This window comes from Vespa velutina, chromosome 23 (genome assembly GCF_912470025.1).
Source record: "Vespa velutina chromosome 23, iVesVel2.1, whole genome shotgun sequence".
Taxonomy (NCBI): Eukaryota; Metazoa; Arthropoda; class Insecta; order Hymenoptera; family Vespidae; genus Vespa; species Vespa velutina.
Window position 1 is genome coordinate 1,425,001 of NC_062210.1, and position 15,000 is coordinate 1,440,000.

The 15,000-nt window shown below is 27.9% G+C and overlaps 2 protein-coding genes across 4 annotated transcripts in view; one reads left to right on the forward strand and one right to left on the reverse strand.

Moving 5' to 3' along the window:
• Positions 1–15,000, reverse strand: part of LOC124956751 (midasin) — a 113,714-nt gene that overhangs the window by 37,624 nt on the left and 61,090 nt on the right. The window lies entirely within an intron of this gene.
• LOC124956754 overlaps positions 5,325–15,000 on the forward strand; it is a 58,547-nt gene continuing 48,871 nt past the window's right edge. Inside the window, exons 1-4 of one of the 3 annotated variants that reach the window (XM_047512962.1) lie at positions 5,325–5,878; positions 6,030–6,244; positions 6,993–7,092; positions 7,251–7,408. The gene's annotated coding sequence lies outside the window, so the exon portion shown is untranslated. Of the gene's footprint in view, positions 6,245–6,992; positions 7,093–7,250; positions 7,409–15,000 lie in introns of all 3 variants that reach the window. The other 2 variants (XM_047512961.1, XM_047512963.1) reach the window with 2 other exon arrangements.

The following is a 15,000-nucleotide window of genomic DNA, read 5'->3' on the forward strand; positions in this document are numbered from 1 at the left end:
ATAACTTTCGTCCGAAATTTTTTTATTCATTTTGAGCTCGAAAAAAATATAACGGGTTATAGAAGATTAAGAAAAGCAATCTAAATAAAAAGCTTCGGTTCGTTGACTTCGTGACAATGTTGTAGTATTTCATCGATGTGATATCTTTGTAAAAGGATATCTTCGGTGACATTGATAGATCAATCTCGAGATCAATCAGAAACGTCGTTCATCATTCCTACTTTGTTGAGATATATAGAGGATAGACTTTCTCGGATATATATCGAGTAACATGATCGCAAAATTTGTTGTAATAAACCGGGGATCGATTAGATCAATCTGTTGATCGAGTACTCAGAACCAATTTTACACAAATCTATGTGCGATCTAATCTCTGTTGTATTTATTTCATTATATTTTGGAAAAACAAAAGAACACTTAAAACGGGCGTATTCATTGATATAATTTTTTTCAATGAAATTTTAATCACATTGAGAAATTTCAATCACTTTACTTTTAATCTTCACAAAGTATTATACGAAAGAAATTAAAAAAAAAATCATTTTAAAAAACTTCGATCTTTAGTATTAAAAAAAAAAAAAAACAAAAAAAAAAAAAATCGACGATATAAGATATAGAAATATACCAAAATTTTAAGAAGCAATTAATATTCGTATCGTGAACGTCGATAGATTCGTCATATAAGGTACAGAATGATAATTCTACGAAAAGGGAAGTTAGGAAAGTACGTGTTGAGAATGAATACGTAAGAAATGAAATAGTGAAAACGACTATACGAAATACTTATTTTCTGATGAAAATTTCGATTCCGATTATCGAAAAAAGCAACCTTTTGTTTGGAACAGGCTGTCGAACAATGAAACATTCGTATCGACAGGATAATTGTACAAGGACGAAAATCGAAAAGTTTCCAAACGATTTAAAAAATCTATTACATTTCTTTTTTTTTTTTTTACTTCTTGAGACTTTACGAAACGACTGTGTTTCTTTTCTTTTCTTTTCTTTTCTTTTTTCCTTCAATTTATCAAACTATATAATAATTTAATCTTTAATAATGATCTAATTTTTAATAATATTATAATAATAATGTAATTCTTATGTAACGATTTAATATAAATTTTTTTTTTTTTTACAATCTGAACCACAAAAAAAAAAAAAAGAAAAAGGAGAAAAAAGAAAGAAAAAGAAGAATTAATTCGCTCGAAGGTTGCCGGGGGTAAAAAAAAAAAGGAAAGAAAGAAGAAGAAGAGAGAGAGAGAGAGAGAGAGAGAGAGAGAGAGAGAAAAAAGAACAAGAAAATAGAATTCGATTGATTCGTAAAAATCATCGATAAACTTTTGGGTCACTGTGTATAAACATCGAAGTAATAACAATGTCCCATATTCGATCGAACTTACTCTCTTGCTATTTCTATTGTTCCGACAGAACGCGTTGCGACAGAAAAGTTTACGACATCCTCGGAAATGGAAACGATTCATTTCGTGAATTATTCAAAAAATCAATCTATCTGGAACAAACGTTGCTCAATCACAAAAGAGTATGGGGAATGAGTGAAAGGGAAGGGAAAGAAAAACGGGGAGGGTTGTTTCTCATGATCCATATATATGTATTCCCATAGGATACAATTTGTCGATATACAAAATTCGTGAAACTGAAACTCCGACTTCCAAAAGAAATAATCTATGTGATTTTTATGCGTTGTGGATGAGAAATAATAATACGATTTGCAAAAAAAAAAAAAAAAAAAAAAAAGAAAAAGAAAAAAAGAAAAAAAAAATAAATGAAAATATATAAAAAAAAAAAAAAAAAAAGAAAAGAAATGAATAATTGGTCCAAAATAACAAATCAAATACATCGGTTATCGTTATACCTACGTAAAATGAATAGTTTGGATATTCATAATCCATACAAACGATTTTATTGAAGTAAAATCTTTTTTTTCTTTTCTTTTTTTTTTATTGAGGAAGAAGAAAAAAAGAAAAGGAAAAACATAATTTTCCTTTTTATTTTTCTTTTTTCTTTTTTCTTTTTTTTTTTGTCTCACTTTTATAGGAATACGATCGGGTAAATATTGGATCCCGCGTTTGATTTCAAATATATGTGATTAACTCGATCAAAGCTCTCATTCGGTTTACGTGTCGTTTAAAGATAACGCATCAAAAATTGATCGAACGGAATATTGAAACGCGCGTGTACATAGGTTAAAATCAAATAACAGCATTTAAAAATTTCGTTCAAACATTTCAAGTATTTAATTTATTACGAGCGGTAAAAGAAGAGAAAAAGAAAACAGAAAAAAATTCAGGGAGAAAAAAAAAAAACAAAAAAAAAAATACAAATTTGCAGAACGAATTTGTAGAACAGTTCTTTTCTCTCTCTTTTTTTTTTCTTTGTTTTTTCTTTTTTTAGAATTTGTAAACCAATCATAAGTTAATCAAATATTGAGAACTATCGGTATATATCGATGATATGTTCATTTTCTAATCACAAAATGTTCATATCGTTTCCTATTAATAAGTGTATTTCGTTGTTGCAACACGCTCGAATACGCCCCAATGCAATGAATGCAACAAGGACTAATTCCGATAACTCACAGACAAGTGTACATTTGAAATTCACACTTCATTAAATAATTTCACGCTCGTTACTCTTTTCTTATATATATATATATATATATGTGTGTGTGTGTGTGTGTGTGTGTGTGTGTGTGTGTGTACATTCCTTTTTTCCTATCTTTTGTTCTTTTTTTCGTTTAAACGAATTTCTAAAAAGAGAATTTTTCTTTTTATCGAATATCAATTTCTAATTAATAATTACACTCCCTTTTTTTTCTTTTCTTTGTCGTATCGAATTTTCAAAAGAATTTCTAATTGAAAATTTAATATTTACGTACAGTTAATAAGAATTTTTTCAAGATGCTTTCTTTTTTCTTTTTTTTTTTTTTTTTCTTTGTTCGTTTCATTATTACGCATAAAAGTTAAGATCAAAATAATTAAAATCGATCGTTATTTTAATTATAAACACGTAACGTTTATCAATAGCCTTTCAATTCTCTCAAATTTATCTTGAATTTTGATTATGACCTAATAATAGTAATAATAATAATAGTAGTAGCAGTCTATCATTTATATAAGAGAACAACAAAGTAAGTGAAGCATTAATGTTCGCGAAAGAAAATTTACGATCTACGTGAGGACGGTATCTTCCTTTTGCGTGTTCTACTTAAATAAGAGAATCGTATTATCGATGATAATGGAACATTGAAAAAAAAAAAGAAAAAAAAAAAAAAAAAAGAAAAAAAAAAAAAAAGAAAATTCGAAATAAATTGATTCCTATAAAATTCGTTCCACAAAACGTTTTCTTCTTTCTTTTGTGAAAATGAAAAAAAAATGAAAAAAAGAAAAAAAAAAAAAAAGAAAAATATTAATGCTCTCATGAATGAAAATTTGTGATTTAAAAGAAAACATCTTGAATAAGATCTTACAAAAGAATGATCTTACGTAAAAAAAAAGAAAATAAATAAATAGATAAATAAATAAAAGGAAATATTGAAAACGTCAGTGCGAATCAATATTTTTTAATATTCAAAATTGATTTGAAAAATTGTTCCTACGTTTTTCTTTTCTCTTTCTTTCTTTCTTTTTCTTTTTCTTCTTCTTTTTTTCTCGTCAGAGAAAAAATAAATATGTGAAATTTAAATGAACATCGCACTGAATAAAAATGTAAACGAGTATTCGTGCTAATGGGAGGAAAAAGAAACAAAACAAAACAAAAAAAAAAATTTATGATCGATTTATGATTGTTTCATCGAACGATTGAATATTATAATTATTAAAGTTAATCGATTTTCTTTTTAACATTCAAAGGCGATTTATAATTCGTTCGATTTTTTTTAAAGGCATAAAAATACATTTAAATTTCACTAAATATAAAAATTTATTATCAATTAGAAATCCGTATCTATTTCTTGTAAATCCTTCTTTAAGAAGAGAATATCGTATTATCCGTAATTGAAAATTGAAAATATCAATAAAAATCGATTTTTCCTAACATTCAAGATTGATTCGAAAAATGTCTAACTCTATTTCTCGATTAAAAAGAAGATTTAAGAGGATTTAGCGAGAAGAAAATTTATTATCAATCCAAAAGGGATTTCTTTCCTTATAAATCATTCTTAAATAAAAAGAATTATCTTATCAATAATTGAATATCGAAAAAAACATTGAGAAAGATATCGATCTGTATTAATTTAAAAAATTCTCTTACTCTTTCTTATTCATACGATCAAATAGACAAATATGTCAAGGTTTTTATTACTTAAGAAAATTTATAATCAATCGAAAAGTAATTTCTTCCTTATAAATCCTTCTTCAATCAAAATATGATTTTATCAATAATCAAATATCGTAAAACATTAAGACGAATAGAAAAATTCTTCCTTTTCTTTTTCTGTTTTATTTTTTTAAGAAAAAAATAAATATTTAGAAATATATTTTTTTAAATATATTTTTTTATAAAAGAAATATTTTTTTTTAAGAATAATTTTTTTCTCTTAAGAAAAAAAAAAAAACTATAGCTAGAAAAATGATGATACAATATTTGGTAAGTATTTTCTTTTCTTTTTTTCTTTTTTGTTTAAAACATTTTAAATAAAAATTGATTGCAAAAAAAAAAAAAGAAAGGAGAATAGAAAAAAAGAAAGAAAAGAACAAAACATAAATATTATTACTATTATATATTTATAATACTTAATATATAACTTAATATTATTATTATTATTATTATTATTATTATTATTATTATTATTATTATTATTTCTTCTTAAATAAGACAGATGGAATAGTCAACGAGATATTTCAATATTACAAATTCAAAAAAACATTCTCCCTTTTCCTCTCTCTCTCTCTCTCTCTTTATTTTTCTTTGAAAAAAAAAAAAAAAAAAAAAAAAAGAAACGAAAAAATAAAAAGAGAAAAAAAAAAAGAAAAAAGAAAAAAAAAAAAAAAAATAAAAAAGACATGTATAAAAAAGAGACAAATATGTAGATGGAATTTCGACGATCCTTTGATCGACTGATCGATCGTCAACGATCGAACGATCCGATTTTGATCGTATTTCCGGTACTGTCATGATATCTATGCCGTGTCATCGTTAAAGGAGTTATCGTAGAGTGGGAGAATATGGTGGTTGGTAGAAAGCGATGACGTTAGTATTGGAGCCAGTCAAGGGATGCTGTGGCAAAGAGCGAGGAAGCAAGGAAGCAAGCAAGCAAGCAAGTGAGAGAGAAAGAGAGAGAAAGAAAGAAAGAGAGAGAGAGAGAGAGAGAGAGAGAGAGAGCGTGCGTTAGAGAGAGAGAGAGAGAGAGAGAGAGAGAGAGAGAGAGAGAAAGGGCGGGACAGAGGGTGATGAGGGTGGAGGGCGGTGGACCAGGAGCAGGAGGGAGAGACTCGGCTTCGAATCAGGGGGTTGCTTTCAGAGGACTACGCAGTGCTCTCTCGTCTCGCGAGCCGAGAGAACGAGAGGACGAGAGAGGATCGTTGGTCGCGTCGAATTGCAACGCATCGCATCCTATACCATCGTATCGTATCGTATCGTATCGTATCGTATCGTATCGTATCGTATCGTATCGTATCGCGTCGTATCGTATCGTATCGCAGTTGAGAAGAGTCGGGCCATAAACTGACCTGCCGCGAAACCCTTTACGCTCTTGTTAACCCTTCGAAGAATTTAACCCTTAGAAATTCCCACCTCTCTTTTTGCCCTCTTTGTTTTCCACCCTAGCTATATATATATATATATATATACATATATATGTATATATATATACACATCATCTATCACTAGCCCTTTTTACCCGCCAAAAACGTTTTACCCGGAAGTAAGCTGACCGTCTTCCTTCTTATTTGTCTTATCTCTCTCTCTCTTTCTTTTTTTTTTCTTTTTTTATCTGTATTTCTCTCTTCTTTTTCTTCTCTCTCTCTCTCTCTTTCTCTCTCTCGCTTTCTGTCTCTGTCTCTCTTCATCTCAAGTTCTATCTCCATTTGTTTTTCTCAACAACGACAACGACGACAACGTCTCTCTCTCTCGAGGTACACTCCTCTCCTATGACACACCCCCTCGAGTACTCTGAACGTGACGATCTCGAGGGATGAAGCCTCGACCGCTGATTAACACGTCTGGATTTAGAGATCGCTCGATGGGAATAAGTTAACGCTTACGGAAAGCCCACGGCGAGGTCTTTGAGGTATTTCTTTAATTTCAAAACAACATCTTTCTCTCGACTTTCTTTCGTCTTCATTTTCTTATTCCTTTTTCTTATCTTCTTCTTCTTCTTCTTCTTACAATCCATTGCTCTATCATCTTTTCTCTTCAAAATCAATTGAGTTGAAGTTGATTTTCTATTTCTTCTTTTAATTCCTTTTTATTTATTTTTCTTTAATATTATTCTTTTTTATCCTTTTCTTTTCATTTCATTTTATTTTATTTTACATATATATATATATATATATATATATATATATATAAAATAAATATATAGTTTCTTCGAGCTTATTCGTGGTCTGTATTAAAATAATAAGAACGTTTGTATACACCTTCTATGAAGGAGGAGAAAGAGAAGTTGAAGGAGAAGTATATAACATATACAAAAATAAATAAAGTGTTTGTTCTCGCGATCCGTAATTTTACGCTCCATCAGTTCAAAACGTATTTATCTATACTTCGCCGACGGTCGTACTTTGAAAAAAGAGGAATATGATTTTTCTCGATATTATGTGTTGATATCTTCTCTCTCTCTCTCTCTCTCTCTCTCTCTCTTTTTCACTCTCTCTCTCTTCGAATCATCTGCGTTCACACGTTTAGTGAATTCGATCGGAATGCATAAAGATATCTTCCCGTCGACGAGATATATACGATCCCTCCTTTCTTTTTTCCTTTTTCTTTATTTTTTTTTCTTTTTTCCTTCTTTGAATTCACGGACTTGAATCTTTTAGATTACTTCTTTCCCGTTTGGGATTTGACCACTCATCCCGATGACTCTCGAAGTATAACTTTGGAACTTTTGACGATATGTACGAATGAAATAATCGAACGGTAAAATAATAGAAATGATCTAAATATTTCGTAATTTTCGTCTCTTACATTAGAGAGAGAAAAAAAAATAAATAAATAAAAGAAAATAAATACTTTCTGAGATAGTGAAAAGTGAAATATAATTCGGTATTTTGAAAATCTTTTTTAAACAAACACAGACAGACGTCTATTCTATCGACGTATGACGAAATAATATCATTTACCTCGGCAAAATTCGAAACAAGAATGGAAGAAGAGAAAACGGTTGGATCTATTTATACCAAAGAGGAGAGAGTTGCGATTGGTGGTTGACGTTGGTGCTACGAGGATCTGATTGGTTCGTTCGGTTTTACAGTATGTACTTGCGTATATGAGTCCCGTTAGTATAATACAAGTAATTTATACGTTTGATTATAAATCGTAACTTTAAATAATATTGTTTTTTAATTAAAGAATACTTTTTTTTTTTTCTTTCTTTCCTTTTCTTTCCTTCCTTTTATTTTCACACATCGATAAACACTTTTATGTATATTCATATAAATAACGTAAATCGATTCGTTCGTGACAACCCTTTTGTCGAGTATTAATTTAATCGAATAAAAATCTTATGCGAATATATTCGAACGAACGTTTGAAATATTAAATGTTACATCTAGTTTCATTTTATTTCTATCGAATAAGATAAATGTTAATTTGTTTAATTACTCAACGTTATTCAATTACCATTTCGTGTTTATAGCACGTTTGTGCTGTAGACATTGGAGTTTACGTTCTCGCATACGACAGTGCGACACACAACTTTCCTCTACGCTTCACCTCGTTACGTCATTGGCATAACCACCCTCCTCTCACGTACACCTACCTACTACCCAACCCAACCCACTCTCATCCCACCGCTACCACCTACCCGTTGGCCTATCCTATCTCATCCCATTCCCCCTCACCCCTTTGCGTAAAACCGCATAAATAATTTAATCCCATTTGTCCGCGCACAAACGCACCGCCCGTGTCGCTGTAATAACATCCGACATTAGCTGTAATCTTTCTTTATCCCCGATATACAACCAAAGTCTAACGTCAATTTTTAAATATTTTTTGATATTTTAAAGTGTTTTTATATCCATCTCTATCTCTCCCTCTCTCTCTCTCTTTCTCTCTCTGTGTCTTTGTGTTTATCTCTTTTTTTCTCTCTTTTTTCTGTGTCTCTATGTCTCTCTCTCTCTCTCTTTCTTTGTGCATCTCATTAAGAAAAGATATATCTTTCGATTAAATAAAGATAAAGAGAAATTTATAAACTTTAATCTCGAAAGATTATATACGGATCAAGAAGTTTTTCATGTTTACATTTCCATTGATTATCTCTACTCGGTCTACGAGAAAAATCCATTTTTAATAGTTTGTCCAATAATCAATGTCAATATTTTAAAGTAAAAATTAATATCGAACATCTAGCAGATTTTTATTTTATTATGCACATTATTATTGATATATTATTATTATTATTATTATTATTATTCAATTTGAACTCAACAGAAATGTTAATTACTACACGAGTGTAATTTATTATTTAGAAAAATTATATGTTCATATATTAATTAGCAATATTTTTTAACTGAATCTGAATCTAAATCTGAATCCAATAATTATTACTTACTTTATGAGATAATTAATCAATTATCAATAAAAATCCATAATGAATTTTTTAATTTTTATTAAATAAATATATGTTGTAAGAATCTGATTTTAATAGAAACAATTTTCTTTTGTTATTAATTTAATTATTACACTTTCAATTAATCAATTACTATGCATTATTAATCAATTATTACTTTTTACTCGTATTTTCACTATTTAACTATGTGGACCAATGAATTTTCAATATATTTAACTAAACCTGAATTTATAAAAAGGAAAAAAAAGAACATAATGAATAATATATATATATATAATAATATATATATATACATATCCTTTTATATCATAATTTTATGTTTAATTAAAAATATCACATTAAATATAAAAAAATAAAAGAAAAAAAAATATATATACACACACACACACACACACACAAACACAAACACAAACACAAACACAAACATACTTGAAATTCTGACAAAACGAAAAGCAATAAGAGTTATTGTAAATAATATATAAAATGCAAAAGGCCATGTATAATGTGTTAATAACGATGTTAGGCTAAATGAAAGCTTCTAACAACTCTCTCTCTCTCTCTCTCTCTCTCCCTCTATATATATATATATATATTTACATATATATGATACATATTCCTAACGCTAACGCGAACATCCAAAGACAATGATGGAGCAGGAGCATAATGTAGTTACATAACGTAACAAGGACTCATCCAACAGTGAGATGATCCTTTTGGTATCTAATGACTAGTTACTTTGAAGGAAGTTTATACACGGTAGACGTTTCAACCCCTTTTTCCTTTAACTTCTAACTTTACTTTTCTCTCTCTCTCTCTCTCTATCTATCTCTCTTTATCTCTCTTTATCTTCATTTTTCTCTCTTTCTTTCTTTCTAATAAAACGAAACGATTATCTTTTCCCACACTTCTTTATTGTCATCCGTAAGAAAGAGAAACGACTTGTGGAAACGAACGGTCCGGTTATTTTAAAGAATAAAAATGTTAGGTGTCGTTGGTTTTATTCGATGAAAAATTTCCCAAACGTAATAGTAAATGTATATACATACATATATATATATATATATATATATATATATATATATATATTTCATAAGATTATAATGATATCGCAGTCGTCGAGTGTTCTTGGTTATTTGAAAATTTGCACGATCTTATAAAGAAATTATACATATATAAAAGGAGATGGTATAAACGTGAACTAGAGCGTAGAAAGGATTTTGCTTCGGGGAGGCTTGACAAGGTCTTAAGTTAATATTTATTGGTGTCGAGAACAAAGATACCATCATCTCTCTCTTTCTCTCTCTCTCTCTCTCTCTCTCTCTCTCTCTCTCTCTCTCTCTCTCTTTGCGTTACAACGATAGTTTTGTAACAATAACGATTAAATTTTATTATAATGAAATGTTAATAAACGAAAGGAACAATGCTAAATCATTGATAATTAATTATAGGACATTTATATTGTTCAATTGGATAATCGATATATTTAAATTATTATTCTCTATATGTATATTGAAATAATATTAAATTTGTGTTACGACGTTAGAGATACGATTAAAAATCCCTTTCTCTCTTTCTTTCTCTTTCTATCTTCTTTTTCTTTTTTTTTTTTTCTTTCTTTTTCCTTTTTCTTTTTTTTTTTACATAACAATATATCATTGCCGATCGTAATGAATAATTCTCGTAGACATTACATTGTTAAACGTTGAATTTTAAATAATAATTTCATAAAGTTAATCGAAGAAAATCGATTTAATTTATGAGTTCGTTTAAAAGGTATCACATATTGGATTGCAACAGAATTTGGATCAAAGCCGAGAAGGTTTACGGGTTTAGATTAGATCCAAGGATAAATGTCTTTTCGTGTATTGCTAAACTCGAAGTGTCTGATTTTAGTTGATTCATCATTGGTATATATCTGTGAATGTATATAAGTGTGAATGAAAATATATGTTTGTGTATGTTCTATCTCTGTTTGTGTTTGTTTCTCTTCGTGTGTATGTACGTCTGTGTGTATTCTTGTCAGTATTCTGGTTACAACGATCACCTGCCGATACGCTGCGAGATGTTTCCCAAACCACAGCTGTAATTTCCGTGGAACTCGTGCTGCTTCCTTCGAAACTACTATAGAAGGAAAAGCCACTATGCTGACTTCCATCAGCAACGAGTTTGTCTTTGCCGCAACGGACAACTGTCTCCAACTTCATCATCCCTTTTCATTTATTATTATCCTATTCACTTCTCTCTCTCTCTCTCTCTCTCTCTCTATCTCTCTCTCTGTCGCTGTACCTATTTTTATTTTGTAATTTTCAATAATTCTTATCTTCAATTATAATAGCATAAAATTCTGATCTTACAAAATTTTTCCAATCATCAATTATAATATAATTTTGATCATAAAAAATTGTCTAATCTTCAAATATAATATATTTCTAATCTCACAAACTTCTGTTATCTTCAATTGTAATATAATTCTGATCTTAGAAAATTTTGTAATCTTTAATTATAGTGTAATTCTGATGATCTTAGAAAATTTTATTATTATCAATTATAATTCAAATCTGATAAAAAATTTGTTGACAAATGACGATTATTATTTTTGTAATAGAAATTTGAATAAATTGTGTCATTGTTAAGATTTGATTAAAAATGTGCAGATTACGAATTTCTTTAAAAATATTGAGAATTGTGTTTTTTCTTTTTTTTTCTTTTTTCTTTTTATGAACTGAAAAATACAATGGACGATTGCAATGATTTCTTTGATATTGACAAAATTAAATTAATCAAAAGAAATACTGAAAACAAAACAAAACAAAACAAAACAAAAAAAATAAAGATATTTCTTATCGACTCGAAAATGAAATGGACTTTCGTTACCGTTTTTTAATTTTCTAATAATTTTTGTTTTTTCTTCTTCTCGAAATTCGTAAACTAAACATCCTATAATTATGTTCGTATGCAGTTAAATTTTTCGTTCTAATAAGTTAATAAGCTTAACGCTGTCATCTGTCAAAATACTAAATTGCAACATCATGACTGTTAATGAGGCATGCAAGGATTATAATCAGTCGCTTGTATTATTGAAAGCATTTGCTATTTCCATACTTGATCGAAGCCTTGTGTACATGAAACCTTCGTCTACATGGGATTAATAATCATGGGATTGGTTACGTTGAGAGAAATCAAACTAAACGACGATAACGAGATCGCGCAATCTCATGGAAAATATAAATGAAATTGTTCTTATTTATTTTCTTTTTCTTCTTTTTTTTTTTTTTTTTTTATGGACTTCGATATTAATTATAAAGTCGTTTCGATTAAACGAAGTTTCGTATTCATTTTTTTTCTTTTTTTTAAACGAAATCGCTTTAGATTTTTATAAACTTCGCACACGTATTCGCACATGATTATAAAATATATATATATATATATATGTATATATATGTATGTATGTATGTATTTATATAGGGTAGGCTAAAAGTTTCTAGATGATTTTTGTTTTTAAAAATACTCTATTTCATGACTTTTTAAATTAATCTTCCTCTTCTTTTTTTTATTTATTTATTTCCTTTTTGCAATAACAAAATCAAAAATTTAGAAACTTTGAATACACCCGATATATTAATTTTAAACATTCGATAACCAATGTTAATAATTTTCTAATAACAATAATAATTCTACTTTTCTACGTCTAATAACATGAAATCAAATTCTGGCTCGTCAACTTTGTCATTAATGAAAATCGATTATATTTTGAAGTTTTCGAAAACTTGAATATGATCGAACTACTTACTTTCAAAGAAATTATTAATCATATTAGTTTTCACGTCGATGAGTTGAATCAAATTGTGTTGATCAACTTCCTCATTGCAAATCGATTATGTTAAGATCTTTTGAAAAATTGAAAAACGTTGAACTACTTCCAAAGAAATTATTAATTATCCTGGTTTTTTTTTCTGTGTTGATGCGTTAAATCAAATTGTATTAATTAACTTTCTCGTTAGAAATCTATTACATTAAAATATTTTAAAAAGATGAAAAAGGATTGAACTACTTGTAAAGAAATTATTATTATTATTATTATTATTATTATTATTATTATTATTATTATTATTATTATTATTATTATAAGATTTCGTATTAAAACAAATTTATTTTAATCGAATTCCTCATTCCAAATCAATTATGTTAATATCCATTAAAAAGATGAAAAAGAGTGAACTACTTTCAAAGAAATTATAATAATAATAATTATTATTATTATTAGGTTTCGCATAGGATTTCATGTTAAATTAAATTTATTTTAATCGACTTCATCATTGTGTGTGTGTGTGTGTCTGTGTGTTTTTTCCTTTCTTTATTTCTTTCTTTGTTTATTTTTTTTTCTTTTTTCTTTTTTTTTTTTTTGGAGAGGAGAAGTGTAAACTGAACGTATTTTTTTGTTATTTTACTAACTTATTCACAAATTGCAAGTATTTTGTTTTAACGAGAAATAGGACATCTTTTACGGGCGGTGTTTTAATCGCACGTAAATCATATACATATTTAGTCAAACGTGATGAACGACGTTGTATAATCTCGTTTACGTATCGTACAAACATGTACATACGTTGTTGCAATTTTGAATACAGATACACACAAATACATAAACACGCACACGCACACATCATACGCACGGACAAATGCATGCACACATTATAAAAAGATATCGACTTTTTTCTTTAAACATTGAAATATGGAAAAATAAATTTTTATCGTTTATTTGGAAAAGAAACAAAAAAGAATGAAAAGGAAAGAAAAAGAAAAGAAAGAAAAATAAAAAGAGAGAAAAAAAATGAAAAAAAAAAAATAAAAAAAAAAAAAAAAACAAACAAAGAAAGAAAGAAAAAAAAGTTAAATGTCCAACGAAAGCTTTAAAATAATTCAAAATTATTACATTGATGATAAATAAAAATTCAATCAAGGAATAAAACAAATTAGATTTATTACTAACCGATTCGGTTTGGATACTTGAGTGTGTACTCGATTGTAAAATAAATGATTAAATCGAAATGTATATGAGTATTATTTTACTCGACTATTTTAACTCGTCTTCTTAATTCAATATTTACAAATGAAAGATATTAAAAAATTTTATGACTGTATTCTGAAATAGAATATCGTTCTATCGTGATATTGTACTATTAGGATATTGTTCTCGTTCTATTTAAAGTAAATATATACTTTAAAACTATAATAACTTTTATATAAAGTCAAATGAAAATAAATCAAATATATAAGAATTAATATCTATGGGATTTGATACAATCATTATACGATAACGAATGTGATCATCGTTCTTGAAATCGTCTAAGATAATTAATTATTCGTACACGTGTCATTAAAATTGCACATTTTACACAAATTGAAAAATATTTCTGTTCAACAAAATTATGCGATTTTCTCGGATGATTTATAAAAAACAAACAAAAAAATAATACATCATTAATGTTAATGATAGTCAGATTTAATAATATCAATCGTTTAATGCATATAATGATGAAAATTAAAAAAGTTTATTATTGGATATAATAAAAGAACGAAGTAAAATTTTTATAAAATATAAATAATAATAAAATATGTTAGATTGCTTTGACGTAAATTATCGTAAAATTAAAATCTTTCAATAATGTCATTCTCTATCTCTCTCTCTCTCTCTCTCTCTCTCTCTCTCTCTCTCTCTCTCTCTCTCTCTCTCTCTCTCTCTCTCTCTCTCTCTCTCTCTCTCTCTCTCTCTCTCTCTCTCTCTCTCTCTCTCTCTCTCTCTCTCTCTCTCTCTCTCTCTCTCTCTCTCTCTCTCTCTCTCATTTATTCTCTTTCTCAAAAAAAATCAAAATACATAATGAATTAATTAAATGTTATTTTAATGATATAATGCAAATTAATTTTACATCGAACTTTTTTTTATGAAAAAAGAAAAAAAAAAATAAAAAATAAAAAAATAAAAAAGGTTCTTAAATGTTCAGCTATCTAACGAGAAACTAATGAACCTGGAGAGTTATACCACTAACTCCGGAAAACAGGATGAAGGTTAAACTTTCGAGACGTGGCGTTGAATCAAATAGAGAGAGAAAAAAAAAGAGAGAAAAAAAAAAAAAAGAAAAAAAAAAAAGGAAAAAAGAAAGAAGGAAGGAAAAAACTAGACTTACATCACTTTTGCATTAAACTATGAATCTATTATGATTAATGGAGATTTGATATATCAGTGATAAAATGAACAT